The sequence below is a fragment of the Schistocerca piceifrons genome, chromosome X (genome assembly GCF_021461385.2).
Source record: "Schistocerca piceifrons isolate TAMUIC-IGC-003096 chromosome X, iqSchPice1.1, whole genome shotgun sequence".
Classification (NCBI taxonomy): Eukaryota; Metazoa; Arthropoda; class Insecta; order Orthoptera; family Acrididae; genus Schistocerca; species Schistocerca piceifrons.
The window spans coordinates 513,144,508-513,161,383 of NC_060149.1; positions in this window are offsets into that span (position 1 = coordinate 513,144,508).

Below are 16,876 nucleotides of genomic sequence, written 5' to 3' on the forward strand. Positions count from 1 at the left end.
CTGATGGAAGCAAACCAAGCAACTGCCATGTTGACTTAGTGATTGCAAGGCTAAAATGTCATATTTGGTGGTTTTCTTGCTTACATTTGTGTATTATGAAAATATGCAATTTCATCGAAACATTACATTAAAGATCTCTCAAAACACATAATTTTAGTACAATTTTTTGTGATAAAGTGTTAACAAATGTAACATCAACATATGAAACTGTTACTACCTTAAGCTCTGCCTACTGCAAGTGTTACTGTAAGTAGTGCAAATGCTGTGGGATCTTGTTTAGCAGTCACCAGTTAAAACTGAATCAAGCAACAGTACCACTTATAGCAATTTTCAAGTGGCACTTTTCAAATGCATCAGTGTACCACTGGTAGACAAGAAAATAAATTTAAAAATACACACACAAAATATTTATTGCTTACATTCTTAACAAAAGCACATAATGAAACCATTGAGCTCAAGAACATTTATTTTTAAACATCTGTTTGTGTTGAAAATGTTGCATGACATGGCATCCACTACTTGTCAAAAATTTAATTCTAGAATTTGTTCTGACAGTATGACTTTCAACCTGGCAGTTCATTAAATTTAGTGCCCCATCTAGGTATTAATCCGATATACAAGTTAGACACTTTGATAATTGTAGCACCAACAGCTCTGGCCATGGCCCCGGAACAAGACCTAGACTGAATTTATATTTTGTTTTATCAAAGAAAGAATGGACAAAAAGATCAGTACAGTAATAAGGTATTACAATAAATTATCAACAGAAATGAAGGAAATTACTGAAGTTGACTTTTAGGCTGTTACAAGGAACCTGTTAATCAACACATTCAGTAAACTGAAGAATTACTTAGATGATACATTGCTGTTGTCTATTAAAAATTAACCTAAGTATGTGCATTGTAGACAGACACATTCACACTTTATACAAATCTGTTGAATCAGTATCAATACCACCTTATCCTCTCTCTGAGCTCAATGCCTCACACATTATGGAGGGATTTTGATCAGTTTTTCAGGCAGGCAAATGGGAAATTGCAGAAATAAAATGGAAGCTAAATACTGTCGACATTGTCATGATGCCAGTTGACAGTGTGCATACAGAGTGTGCTAAATGAATAAACAGAGCAGCACTAGACTTTTCATTACGAAATAATTTATTTTCAATAAGGTACAAATGATGTATGGATGACAGGTGGAGGCTTTAATCAATGTCTGATCATCCTGATTTAATTTTTCTACAATTCCTTCAGTTGTTTCAAAGAAATGTTTGGATAGCTCCTACTAGAAGGCCTGCCCATTTAGGGTCATACTAACCCTGAAAGTAGTGGAATATCCACGAAAAAGAATTATGTTTTTTTGTGATCTTAAATTGTAACAAGATAACATGTCCAATAGTCTAATATATTACAGTAATGTAACTACGTCAAGTTACAGCAGATTTATATGGACTGTGTTCAGACAGACTCTTATGAGACGTATGTTTGTTCTACATTTCCTTGGGTAATAGTTGAGGAAAACGTATCTTTGATCCCTTGATGTACACTTTATCCTTCTGTAAATATAACTGCAATAGCTGAAACCCATAGAGAATAAACATACCATTGTAGAGCTGATGGCACAAACATGCTTTTGTTCCAAATATTTAACAGCTGTAGACAATCACTTATAAAATGTGTTGTAAATGTTCCTTCCAAAATGAGCTGGTTGTAGTATAGTTTGGTGCACAAAAGTTAATGACAAATGTAACATCAGCATATAAAACTGGTTCCACTTTTTGACTGAAGGATGATTAGAAGTACTGCTACTACAATTACTACTACTACTACTACTACTACTACTACAACTATTACTACATGTATGTTATACTACAGAGGGGTGTGACTAGGCTAGGCATCAAGGGTGCCTAATGACATGAGGCTTCTGTCACCAGAAAACGAGTGGTAAATTAAAAAACGAAAGGAAAACTAGAAAATCAGAAAACAGACACATATCTAGGTATGTTAGTAAGTATCTATGCAGGCTAAATGAATTTTGGTTTATTAAGACTGTGCCAATAGCTCATAGCCAGTTGACTTCCACAGTATTAGGGGGGGGGGGGGGATAAGTAGAGAACTGTGTGCATGAATGGAAAAAAATGACACAGATAAAGTCTTTGAGAAAGTGTTGCTAGGTATTTATTTGACATGAAACAGAAGTAATTTAATTCATTGGTTACTAGCTCTTTCCAATATACTTGCTGCATTTTCAACATATTCTGTCCCTATGGACTGTTCCTGCTGCACTTGTAGCAGTGCCAACACTAGTTTACATACACAGTGCAAATCCTGCCACTCACATTGTTACTTCCACACGTAATGGTTAATCTAAAAATTGTACTGCTACAGATTGCACTGTGTTAACACTAAACAGTAATGAAGCTGGCCCGGTTAGCCATGCGGTCTAAAACACTGCTTTCATGGTGGGAAGGCATGCCGGTCCCTGGCTCAAATCCACCTGGTGGATTAGTCTCAAGGCTCGGTTTGTCAACCAGTCTGTGGATGGGTTTTTAAGATGATTTTCCATCTGCCTCAGCGAATGCAGACTGGTTCCCCTTATTCCGCCTCAGTTACACTATGTCGGCAATTGCTGCACAAACACTGTCTCCATATACGCGTACACCATAATTACTCTAGCTTGCAAACTTTTGGGGTTACACTTGTCTGGTATGAGATGTTCCCGGGAGGTTCACTAGGGGCAAACTGCACAATAATCCTGGATTCGGTGTGGGGTGACAGTGGGGTGAGTGGACTGCTGTAGCCTGTTGTGGGGTTGTGAACAACTGAGAGCTATGGCAGGGACGAAGCCTCTCCATCGTTTCTCGGTTCCCAGTTCTATACAATATAATATAATACAAACCAGAAATGAAAATAACAATGCACTTTTGCTGAATTTAAGAGAAACAATTTCAATTAAGTTCCACATGCTAATGGGAAGTGAATATTAAAGTAAGTCTTGTGAGAAATTTTGGGCCTTTTATGTTCAAACCATGGACCTACTATGATTTCAGATCCTCTATAGTTCATATACTACACATTTAGGAGAGTGTGTGTAATGCAGTAGGTTTTCTGGGCATGGTAAACCCAATGTCATTGACTAGATTCATGTGCTATGTATTTCAGCTCCAATTCCTACGCTACAATCCTGACATGTCAGAACTACGACAACAATAATGGGAAAAAGTAGTGAAATGTAAATAAATTTAGCTAGTGTGTTTGTGAGCATTATATAATTTGTTATGATCATTTATCACACAACATTTGACAGTATAATGATCAGGACCAGCAGTATTTCTACGTGCTTGTTTTAAGTTGGTATAACTGACTCTGCTGGTGGTTTGTCTGATCTGATCATTGGTGTGAGTGATTGAGATGAAATGGTGAACCAGTGAATCCTACTGATATTTTGAGGGTTCTGTTGATTTTATGCCCTCTAAACTGTATGGTCAAAGTTCAAATGTTATATTAGTAATTAATTAAACAAACATGGGAAGAGGTTCTGCCTTCTTTTTTCAATTACAGTTATTTCCTCAATTCCTTCACCAAAAATGTTCCAGCACATCTGTGCAGTTTGACATATATTTAAATATATATTATCAGAGTGACTTTAGAAACCTAACTAAACCCTTCTATTGTTAAAAATGTAATTTTTAAAGTTATTTACTACAGTATACAGTTTGTAGCACATCCACTAATTTTTGCTGGGCAGTCTGGCAACTGCAAAAACATAACTGTTTAAGAAGTTTGGCGGAAATGACTGAAAATCATGTACAATAAAAATATTTAAAATTTGTCAAGCAATTAAGAAGTGGTCCCATGGATTGTCTTGAAAAGCTCAAAGCTTTGTCTCATCTGTGGAGGACATCTTAAGGATTATGATTCAGGTTTACATCTGATTTATACCACTAATCGGTAATGTATAAGGTTAATATTTGCTGCCACAGAACTCGGTGCAGAGACGTGAAGTTAGCGGTAGCCAGTGCTTGAAGTCCTATCCTGCCCATTCTTCATGGAGTGCTGCACTGAGGAGAGGTATCGATGTCGGCCGGTGAAGCATGGCACGTAGTCAGCGTTCCAAAACATCCCAAAGGTATTCAATATGAGTCAGGTCAGGACTCTGTGCAGGCCAGTCCATTACAGGGATGTTATTGTCATATAACAACCCCCCACATGCCATGCATTGTGAACAGGTTCTCGATCGTGTTGAAAGATGCAGTCTCCTGCCCAAATTGCTCTTACACAGTGTGATGCAAGAAGGTACTTAAAACATCAATGTAGGCCTGTGCTGTGATAGTGCCACACAAAACAACAAGGGGTGCAAGCCACCTCCATGTAAAACATGACCACACCATAACACTATCATCTTCGAATTTTACTGTTGGCAATACTCACGCTGGCAGATGATGCTCACTGGGCATTCGCCATAAACACACCCTGCCATTGGATCGCCACATTATGTACAGATTCGTCACTCCACACAACGTTTTTACACTGTTCAATCATCCAACATTTACTCTCCTTACACCAAGCGAGGTGTCATTTGGCATTTACCGGCATGATGTGTGGCTTACGAGCAGCCGTTCAACCTTGAAATCCAAGTGTTCTCAGCTTCCGCCTAGTTGTCATAGTACTTGCAGTGGATCCTGAAGCAGTTTGGAATTCCTGTGTGATGGTCTGGATAGATGTCTGCCTATTACACATTACGACCCTCTTCAACAGTTGGTGGTCTCTGTCAGTCAACAGACGAGATCAGCATGTAAGCTTTTGTGCGGTATGTGCCCCTTCACGTTTCCACTTCACCATCACATTGGAAACAGTGGAGCTAGAGATGTTTAGGAGTGTGGAAATCTCACTTACCGGCGTATAACACAAGTGACACTTAATCACCTGACCACGTTCGAAGTCCATGAGTTCCACAGAGCACCACATATGCTCTCGCTTAGTGTCTAATGACTACTGAGGTTGCTGATATGGAGTACCTGGCAGTAGTTGGCTGTACAATGCACCTAATATGAAAACCGTATGTTTTGTGGGGTGTCCGGATACTTTTGATCACATAGCGTATTTTCAGTACAGGTTTTTCAACTGAGGAACAAGGAAGAGCTGATAAGCGATCCTGGGCCATACTGTTCCTCAGATACGTTTTTGTGTATTTAAGAAAAGAAAAAGTCCTTGCAGTTGAATAACTTGTGGAAGGAATGGTATGTAGTTCTATTCAACTAGCCGACGAATTTTGCAGGTGTTCATATAATTGAGATCGCTAACACAATCTGTGATACTGAGTGTGGGTACAAACTGCTGCAGCAATGAGACCCAAAGAAACCACTTCTTTGGGAATCCCTAGTGGAGCCTCGAGCTGGGCTTGCTGATTGGCTAAGGCTCATTATGTCATCTCCCACATGAACCAAACCATATCACGGCTAGCTTATGAAACACAGCTATTCTTTGAACAAAGCCATTCTTTCCTGATACCTCATGGGTTGTGGGTGTATAATAACGGATTTTAATAAGTGTTTTGTGTGTGATATTTTAGCTAAGCAATCTTTAAATGCACACATTAGAAAAAAGCAGAGTAAAGAGCCAAATACAGAAGGTATGGTTAAGTGCCCCCATGATGACTGCAGTTTCCTATTCAATGTACTGCGTAGTATGAGAGCACATATGCGCAAAAAGCACATGGCTGTAACGGAGAAAGGAAAGTTTGTGTTCCAGTCAGTGGATGGTAAGTAACTTCGTATAATAATTAGTTTCTGATTTGCAAGAAAAGTAAAGTTTCTTGTAAAACTATACAGTTTTGTTCTTTGTGCCTGCAGTATTCAGATAGAATGTTACACTGCAAAATTTCTTTGAGTGCACTGTTTGTGTTAATGGCCAATTCTCAGAACAATCGGCTTCAATACTGAAATTGCAAATCATCATAATCCAAGAAGGTTAATGCAAACTTTTTGTTCTGTAGAAATTGTGCAGTAACTGTATTCTAATTTTAGTACTACTCAAATATTTGCTTTCAGGAAAATGTTCAGTATCAAATTACTACCAAGGCCAGGATTGGAACCTGGGTCTCGTGCTCACTGGTCAGATGCCCTAACCAGTACGCCACTCTGTCACAACGGCTTTGCACAACTTCGTGGACTACTCAAGCATGGCTCCCTCCCCAATCCCAAATCAAATAGGACTATATGGTTCCAGAGACCTTTCTTAAGTCTCAAACATCTGAGATATGTGTCTTTTTTTTTTTTTTTTTTTTTTTTAAAAAAAGAGGTGGAGCCCCTCCACGCCCACGCCGGCATGATGGCCAACACGAAAGGTCTACTGCCATCTCTGCATAAGGGTTAGTATTCACTAAAGTGAGGTGTCGGAGGATGTGGGTACTGCGATGTTTGCGTACGTCTGGTTAGGATTAACCATTAATACGCGCTCATCTGGATATAGATTGGTCGAAATCTGACGAAGGGTAGCGATTTGAAGGGCAGAGGAAAAAAAGTGCCAAGGCAAGGGCCAAGGGAAAAAAACTTCTGCGAAAGTTAGGTTGGGCGGCAAGAGCAGTAGCGGTTGTCTTGCTGCCTGCGATAGGTTGTGTAAGGATAGGCTTTGTTAGTAGTGGGTATCATGCATGTCGATACCTTGACGTTGTGCGTTTGTGCTGCTCGGCGGCTGGCGCTGGGTGCTGGTACAGAGTCCTCGTTCAGCGTCAGCAACCTGCAGCAGTTAGGTTTGTTATCGATCTTGTGTCCGATAGGTCATATACCGGAGGCACAGTGTGAGGGAATGTTGGCAGATTGTTTGTGCGTCTGTGGGCGAGCTCGTCGGTGTCCCTGCTGTGGCCTGTTGGTCGGCACTAATAGCAGCTGGTAGTTGCCAGTCAGTGTTGCTGATATGCAGGGGCTTGCCGACGTTTGTCGCTGTTTGCGTATGTTAGTTAACCATAGGTGGCTATGCCCTAGCTAGCAGTGTCTTTGGCCGCTTGTGTTTCCACCTGTGGTTGTGATCGTAGTTTCCCAGAGTGAGGATGAAAGGATTGTTGGAGTGTCTCGAGTTCCTGTATAGTCGTGTGGCGTGTTTTTTGAATACTTCCTTGATGTGTGTGTCGGTGTGTGTGCATTTAAATGATGAATGAAAATTAGTACCAAGGCTGGGATTCAAACTTGACATCTACGCCTTCGTTTCAGACAGGCTGCCCTGTTTTGTTCGATGCTGAGGTACTATTGCAATACAACAGGGGAGCCTCTGCATCCCTATTCGAGTTTATGGGTAACACCAAGTGGGGTAAGACATGAATGGGAATTTGGATTAAGGGGAGGCATGCTACAATAGTCTGTGCAGTCGTGTAAAGCCAGTGTTCAGGGGGACATAGTGGTTAGCGCATCTGCCTAGTGAGCAGGCGACACAGTTTAGAATCCTGCCCTTGGTACAAAGTCTCATTTGACGCTCCAGTTCGCATGTATATATACATATTACATTTAGTTGAGTTGCCATCTGGAATCAGCTGTAGGTTCAGACAGTGGTTTGTATTACTCCTAGAAAGGGTATTCTATAAACTTATGTGTGTGTGTAGCGTAATGTTTGTCTAGTTCAATCAGAAATTGTGCATAACTTTTGCAGCAAATTAGCTGGTGGAATAATAGTCAAGTGATATTTATAATACTGATTGGCATTGCTGGTTATGGGGAATGTAGATAATGTATCTTAGAGAGTAAGTTAACCACTTTGTATTAATGATACCATGTTTTGCGGGTGTGAGTAGTTCTAATTTATTACCAATAGGACAAATCAGGGAGGGAACTTCGAAATGACTTTACCTTACTTCTATCTGGCAGGGCTGTTGGACAGATTAGAGTAATGTTTTTTACAAAAACGGGTTACATAGTAATAAAGCTTCAGCAATAGATGTGCCTTCGTCATCAGAGTAACTTCCCCATCAATCAACAGGTGCCTAAAATTCTTAGTCACGTTTTTAAGCTCTTCACCTTACAAAAAAGTTTGTGCAAATTTGGTGTTGTACAAAATGCTTTTAGGGCATTTTATTGCATCATAATTTTGTGCAAATTTGTCCTCCATGTTCTAAAATTTCGTAACATATAGGCCTAACACTGATACATCCTTCTGTTCATAGAGTGCACACGATGGATAACTATATTGGTAATTCTGTAAAATCACATTCCAACCCCAATGCAACATAAACACAAGCACAGTCAGTTGTTACTTTTTCTTTTTAAGTTATTTACCTTCCATCAGGACTTGCAATTGCCAAATTAATGAACAAATCCCTAGTCTGTTGAAATGAAATCACTGTATTTCGCCCTTTTTTTAACAGTTATGCAGACACACTGTTTGACAATGCAACAAGCAATGCATTGTGTTGTTATTTTGTGTTGAAATTGTTTTTGACATGCAATGTTGGATACAACCAAGTATATGCTAACTTTCTTGCTGTAATTATGTGTTAACATTGTTTTATTGGTCTTTAATTTGTGATGGTAATAAATTTGTACACATTTCAATCAGTTCATGTCCATTTTCTATATTAGCCTTCCATTGGCTGTGATTTCTAACTGAATAAGAAGTTGTTCCTTGACCTTTGTAGCATTGTACCTCCAACTCCTGTTGACCAGAGATATTTTCATGGTGACTGACAAGTCTCTGGTACCTCCTGGGTTGAAAAATTCGGCCCACTGCACCTGTTCCTACTTTTACTTAGAGTGTCCTCTATACAGAGGTTTCTGTCAACATGGTACACTCAGAAACTATTGTAATCAATATTACACAAGTACACAAACACTCTGTTGAAGATAGTACTCCAGGTATTTCAGTCTGACGCATTCTCTGTTTCTGCATCAGATTTCCCCATTGTCATCTGTTCATTTTGATGTGAAGTAGTCATCGGTCATCTGCTTTTTCCTTCAGCTTCCCACACCAGTATCAAATTTGGTATTCTTGTTAGCTCTGCTCTTCTTAAATGTATTCACTGCTGTTATTTTTTTCTATCCTTCACAGCCCATATTCCTTCTTCCACTTCAATTATCTTTATAATGCCCAAGTTCGTTAATGGTTTTTCCCAGAAAATCTTGCCTCAGAAATCCATTCACCTTCTTTACATGTCTCTGATTACTTATCCAGGTCTCTGCTCCATGTTGGACTGTGCACACTGGTGCACAGTTTCTCAATTTGTTTGTTATTTGGCGAAGCCCACATATGTGAAAGGAAAAAAGCTGACTGTGGTGACACCAATCTGTAACTGAGCCCAGGGTCTAGGTTAGGTTGGCAAGTGACAGTTTGGTTGTCAGTGAAACCAATTAATGTGAAAGCAATAAGGACCTGGCTATGGTGACAAAGTAATTTGTAGCTTAGCTCATTTGAGAAAACACCAGTGATTCCATGTTATAGTCACTGAGTTGTTTGAAACTTTTCACATGGTTCCTGCATGAGTGGTCATTGCCGACAACAAGCAGCGATTATTACTCTCTATACCCAATATTGACTTAATGAGTCTTTTTGCTCTTTGATTTCCTGCTATGTAACGTGGAATTAAGTATCCCAATGACCTTGGTCCCATTACTAAATCTTTAATTGCCGGCCGCGGTGGCCAAGCAGTTCTAGGCACTTCAGTCCGGAGCCACGCGGCTGCTATGGTCGCAGGTTCGAGTCCTGCCTCAGGCATGTATGTGTGTGATGACCTTGGGTTGGTTAGGTTTAAGTAGTTCTAAGTTCTAAGGGACTGATGACCTCAGCTGTTAAGTCCCATAGTGCTTACTTGTTAGAGCCATTTGAACCATTTTGAACTCTTTAATTAATTCGTAAGTTTGAGTTACGTTCTTTTTCTAATCTGGACCTCAGGTAGCAAAAATTGTTAACTTTTATGGTATTTTTCCTCCATGTTCAGTTCATCCAGATAATTAGTAGTAGATTGTTGTTTTGTAATTAATCCCCAAATCCCAGTTCTTATATTCTGTTGCTAGCTGATTAGATATATAGACCCAGTTTTCATCCTCCCACTCTTGCATCAGCAAATAGTAAATAACGCATGTATGTTCCTACTGCAATCTGTAACCTCTTTGTCTTGCAACTAACAGACCACTTACTGGGACAAATATCTCTATATTTGGAATAGTGCTGCTGACATGGGTCAGCCTCTTAAGAGGTATTTGGTTGTTCTAAGGTTCTGTGAAAGTATATCACTAGTTTTTGTTTGGTATATATTACCTTTGTGTGTCTCTTGCATTTTAATTGAGACACCCTCTCTGCATGCCATATGCAATGCTTTCCAGAGCTGGTTCCTTGGAATGGTATCATATGCCTTATGCAAATTTATGAAAACTAATCCAGTCCATTTTGGTCGTTTTCTACATTTTTCTAAAATATTACGGTCTGAAAATATGGTAAGTACATGCTCTAACAGTGGTCAAACTATGTCATTCTCGAGTTCTAAAATTAGTTTGCCCCCTGTTTCTTATTATTTTCCTTGAAATCGTTATTAATGTGTATGTAACACAATTTTTTCTACAATTCAAACAAATTTAGGGGTCTCCTTTCTTAATTGCGGTAGTAATATAATTGAGGTTCGTTTCTGCAGGTATTAAGTTTTCATGTGTTGAATAACTGTGTTACTAGCTTCACTACCTAATCATATTTCGCAGTCTCCAGATTGATACTACCAGACTCAGAACATATCATACCTCATTTTTCATTCATTGTTACCCTATTTTTTCCACTTCATGTTTCTTTGTAGATTGACATTTCGTCAGATTTATCTTTCAGCCACTGAAAGAACGCATTATGTTTTCTTTCATTGCTATCTCTCCTTCTGACCACCATTCTGCTGACTGCTTGTGGTTTACTTGTATGCCTAGTATCTCTTTTGAACACTGGCGTTTATGTTTTCATACATTTCTTCTGTACTTCCTTTAAACAATACGTTCAGTATCTTCCCCATTCTATAGCAAATAATGTTCTTATACCTTCATCTGGTAAGCCGTTGATATTGTTTTGCATCGTTCTCAGTATAGTAAATTTTTGTAGCTCTACTATTATCTTCTTATTGTTGCCTGTGGACAAAGACATTTTATTTTTAGTAAGTAGTGGCCTGATCTACCATGCACTCTTCCTTAAGACCTTTCATCAGCCATCTAGAGACTACAATTGGTAATCTGCTCCCAAGTATATTTGGAAATGTCTTTCTGTTCATGAACTTACACGTAATTTTTGGATCAAATCTTTCAAAAATTTCAACCAGCTGTTCTCCATTACCATTAGAGAGGTGTCCAGAGATTATCTTTCTTCTGGACGTTTGTATCATTCATGGTTACATATACTCAAATAATTAGAACTTTCCTGGCAAATCAAGTCATTTCAAGTAGAAAAATATGTTCGTTGATGAATCTCCAACTTCAGGCTCTATTGTGCCACAATTTGTTTACCTTTCTATGGTTCAAATGGCTCTGAGCACTGTGCGACTTAACTTCTGAGGTCATCAGTCGCCTAGAACTTAGAACTAATTAAACCTAACTAACCTAAGGACATCACACACATCCATGCCCGAGGCAGGATTCGAACCAGCGACCGTAGCCGTCGCTCGGTTCCAGACTGTAGCGCCTAGAACCGCATGGCCACTCCGGCCGGCTTACCTTTCTATGTCTATTTACCTCAATTCATTAACACTTTTATATGCGTCACATTCTAGCCTAATTCTCTAATAATTCAGTATTTCAGATATTTTTCCTTTGAAGTGCCCAAACTGAAAGAGTTACCTGCACTTCAGAAATTTCTGTTTTAAACTGTAGTACAATCCCTTATCATATTCAAGTAGTGAAGTGGTGGGAAAAGTTACACCTCTTAGTTACTCTGCTGTTTTCATAGTGTTATTGATTGTCAGTAAAACAAAATATGCAGTGAATAACAATCAGAACAACAAATGACCTTATTCAAAGAGTAGTTGGTTTCATGATTACAGCTGATGTTCAGTTGTTAGTTTCAAATAAAAGTGCTTAAATTTGATCCAAACAAATGTACAAAATAATCTGATTATTTTCATACACCGTGCCATGACTTGTCATGCAAGCATGTTCCTTACAACTGCATAATAAAATGTCAGTAAGGTACTATCGCCTGACGTGTGAGGAAATACAGGGTGGTCAAAATAGAAGTAGACTGGAAAATCCTGGGTCAGGCGAAGGGTCCAATTCCATCCATCTGCTCTGACCACGACTTCAGCAGTGAAATGTGATGTCATTGAGGCACCATGTGTTTGAAATGGATTGTGTTTGCAGATGGCATATTGGTGTAAGTAGTGGCGCACTTTAGTGCGAGATGTTTTTGTTTAAAATGGTTGTTAGGTGATGTTAGTGTGGTATTGGACTTAATGATGTGTGTTACTCGAAGTTTTTGGGGCTTGTTTTGTTGTCTTGACAGTTACTTATGGTAATCTCGATGGTTATTCTCTAGAGATTTATTTCCCATTCCGAAACTTTTAGTTCTTTGTGTTTTTAATGGTCTGGAAACGTTTTGTTTTCCTTTTTGTTTTTGTTTCGGTGTTTCGTTTGGTACTATGCACGGATCTTGTAACGACGTGTACTAGTCATTCTTTGGTTGCTGCCATGGGCGACCGTAAGGGGAATACAAAAAAAATTCTTCAGTTATATCACCTATTTGCACAATGTGTGAACATGCGATAAGTAACTGGTTCTCAAACCAGGGACCAATGTGTATGGCGGTGTTTCCAGTGGGCTTCAATAATCGTTATTTTGGCTTTATGGTATGTGTGTGTGACTAGATTTGTCTTCTAAATTCGGGTGCCATGAGCATTTTTGTGTATTTTTGGTCTTTATTGTAATCCATTTCTTTATGTGTAATTTTGTGGAACCTTCTTTTAAAATTTCGAAAGGGAAAGGTACCCTTTTGAGCTGCTCAAGCTAGAACACAACGGGTCGTGTATGATAAGCGGCTGGGCACAGTACTGTAGCAGAACATTTATTGGTTTTCTTAGTTTACACAGGTATACAGAAAATTCGTATTCGATTTTCCTTAAGCCTTAAAACAAATAATCCTTAAAACATGAAAATCATGCAAGCTTTTCTGAATATTGATTTAAGTTCTAAACTTCACAAATTTCCCTTTTTTAACATCAGAACCAATAACTTTTTAAAAAAACTTCAGAACATTCAAAACGTTTAAAGGTACATATTGAAAATTCTAAATTACCAAAAATTTCTTTTTCCTTAAACATTAGAACGAACAACCATAAGAAATATTAATTTCATCCACAGTATTTAGAATAACCACTGAAGTTCTAGATTGCCCAAGTTTCCTTTCCTTTAAACACTAAAACCAATAACTTTTTTAAAAATTAAAATCATCCACGGTATTCTTGAGTTTAAGTTCACAATCACTTTCACATTAGTGCATCGTAACCGGCCATAGGGATACTGACATGTGAAAAACTTAACGCCAGTTGAACCAATCCGGGAGTCAAAAAACCAGCGTTAGGATAAATACCAGAAAAACCTATAAAAAATTTAATTACAGTTTGCAGAAGCATAGCATGTGCCAATGCAGCCGCACACAAATCAACCTTTCGTCACTATCAGATATATCGGTACATGGCTCACTTTACTACAGTCCCAAGCTAAGAACAAACACTGCACCCGGCCCCTCGAACATGAAACGATTTGGAACATTACAGTTAAATATAGCTTTGTAATAACAGAAATTAATTAACCCCCCTTACATGCAAATTTCGGCCAGTGGAACCTGATAACTTGTATCCACAATCAAGAAGTGCCCTGAAGCTCACATTACTTCTGTAGAATACCATACACATCGTTCAACATGATTTATACAGCCCAGAAAGTCTACAACAGAAAGGCATCCGAATATTCACATGTAACATGGAAATTTGCAGAACACTGCCAGGGTACAATTTAATGACACTATAGTCAAAAATAAGCCCAACCTGATCTTCGTTGCTACATCCAATGCGATGTGTCTCAGAAGAAACAGGAAAAATGCTCCTGAGACTTGCTAACCGAAAATAGTTTAATTTACAGGATGAGCCTGCACGTGACCAGAATCGATCACAGACGGACGAATTACTGTTCCAATCAATTCGAATGACTCAGTTCAAATTCCAAACTGAATACTGACGCTCATCAAATTCAGGAGGAGCGCGAAGCACTAATTCAGATGTGATGCGCCTCCTACCATCCGCTGACTAAACAGCAACCTCCGGACCGCTGACCCATCACTCAGACAACGCAGTAGCACTTGCCACGCAACCAATACACAATTAGCATGCTCCCGCCTCTCGCTACGCGGCTTACTTCGCCCTCTGTCGTCCAGACCACCAGTTCTCCAAGGCTTGCCCGGTGCGCGCATAAAACCGCTATCCACCCTTCATCTCTGTCACAGCACAATTTTTATTTGCATAAAGGCGCATTGATGCTAGAAATCGATACTGTCGCATGTATGAATCGCATAAGTACAAACTGAAAATCATACCACGGTATCAATTTAATTGAGATGAGGGTATCGAAATTTATGCTGTTTTTTATGATTTTGCGATTTCTGTTAGTTTAGTTTCGATATTTCGTGAAGATTTTCGGTTTTGTTTGTTTTGAAATAGTATTGTTATTGTTGTGTATTTACTTCGCCCCTCTAAAACCCCCTACTTCCCATCATTGTTCTATTAGTTTCATTTTATTGCTAGAATGAAATATTTCACATCGTTCTTCGTGAATGTATTTAATGACGTTATGGCGGTCATTCTGTTATGCTAGAAATAGAGGCGTCCACCATCTTGATGGCTTCACAGGTCAAAGAATATGGGTGAAATCGGAATTTTCGATATTGCCAAAATGTTTGACGATGACACAGAATTTATTGCCTTTATTGGTGTATGGTGTACAATTAAAAGTATTTGCTGGAAATTTCTTCTGCTATTTGTAATCGAACTTGTGACTAAATGCCGGTCTCAGGACATTTGTAGTTTGGTCACGCTATAGTTATTAAGTGTTGCTGCCACCTCAGTTTTGGCCCATCTGTTGTTCTTCTCTTCCATATTGTTTATCTACCATAGCAAAGTAAATATACAAATACGTTTGTTGAAATAAAAATCAGAATATGTGGTAATGTGGTTTGTTTTGTTTTTCTGAAATTAGTAGTCGAGGCAGAAACACTGACAACAATGGATGACGTTAAATATTCCTCTCCACTCTTATATGTTCTTGGTATGTGGTCTTAATACATCGTGTGTTTTTTCCAGAGTACGTCCTCAGATTTCACATGGCACACAATGTGCATCCAGACACATTTAAATACAAATACAGTTTAGTTAAATGAAGGATACAATTTCTGAATACTTGCATCGAAATGACTATTTCAGTATCCTTTGATGGACGATATTAAGCTTTATAACCTGCAGCAATAATGCATTGTGCTAACTGTTGGGGCCATTTGCTGTCCCCCAGGATGTGTCCTGACAGGACTATGTAAACAGTGAAACATATATATATGTTTAATCATATGTTTCTGCTTTTATTAATAATAGAAATGTTAGAGATAAGATAACAGAGGGTTTGTCATTTCAAACGATTTTGTATGACATGAGGGATTCTATCGAGTCTGAGGAAGTATACAGGCTGCACCTTTTACCCAGAAGGATATTCGTAATATCAAAAGAGAATTTGGAATTGATGTCCACCAGCGCCACAGCAGTATGAAATATGTGTAAGCAGTTTTATATATAGAAAAGATGAAAGACTGTGATATTGTGAACAATTTATCAAAAGAAGACATAATGATGGTGTTGATGACGGATTTGCAGTGCGAATTGCTAAAAAATTTGGTTCCAAAAAAAAGAAATGGCTCTGAGCACTATGGGACTTAACATCGGAGGTCATCAGTCCCTACAACTTAGAACTACTTAAACCTAACTAACCTAAGGACATCACATACATCCATGCCCGAGGTAGGATTCCAACCTGTGACCGTAGCGGTCGCGCGGTTCCACACGCGTAATCTTACATCTCATTCAACTAGCTCAAACAGGCAATCTATTCACTTCATAAATATGGAAATTACATCGATGTGGTCTGAAAGAGTTACAGCATGTTTTCGTTTTAGTTTTATCTGCGGCAGCAAATTATTAAGAAGATATAAGGACAGTTTACGAAAGTGCATTTTCTCACGACTTTACCAAATATTCGATATGCGGGAGACTTTTTGTTGTTGACGTTAGGGAAATACACTATGTGAATGAAATCTTAAAAATACGTTATATTTTCATAGGTTTGAAACCAGAACTCTGTCGGAGATCTCCAATGCGAGATAATGTGAGTTAAACATGACGCACAATGCTCCACTAGCACATCAAGTACTTGCCGGGAGTTCGTACTGTTTCGACACGAGAAAGAGATTGCTGTAGTCTTATAATGAAGGTGTTATTAATTTTTCTGATCCGCCTACTTAATTTAACACAACAAAGATGAAGCGTGTTCATCATGGCGGAAAAACGTAACTTAATAGGCCAACTTCTATTGCTTAGAAAGAAGAAAAGCTACACAAAGAACAAGGCTCCTGTATTAGAGCAGTTATATTGTAAACAGTAATACCAGGGTCGTCCACAAAGTAAGTTCCGTTTCTATTTCTACCCGCGGCATCGCCACGATCGCAGTTCCGAGCATGCTGCCGCAGTTACTCTGACTCAAGGAGAAGACGAACACCCTTTTCAGATCGTTGCTGCCGACGTGTACTTTGTAGTGCTTCTTTATAATGTCAGCCGTAATTGAAAATTCCGCCGTGTGTGAAATCAGATCTGTGATTCATTTTCTAAATGCAAAGGAAGTTAT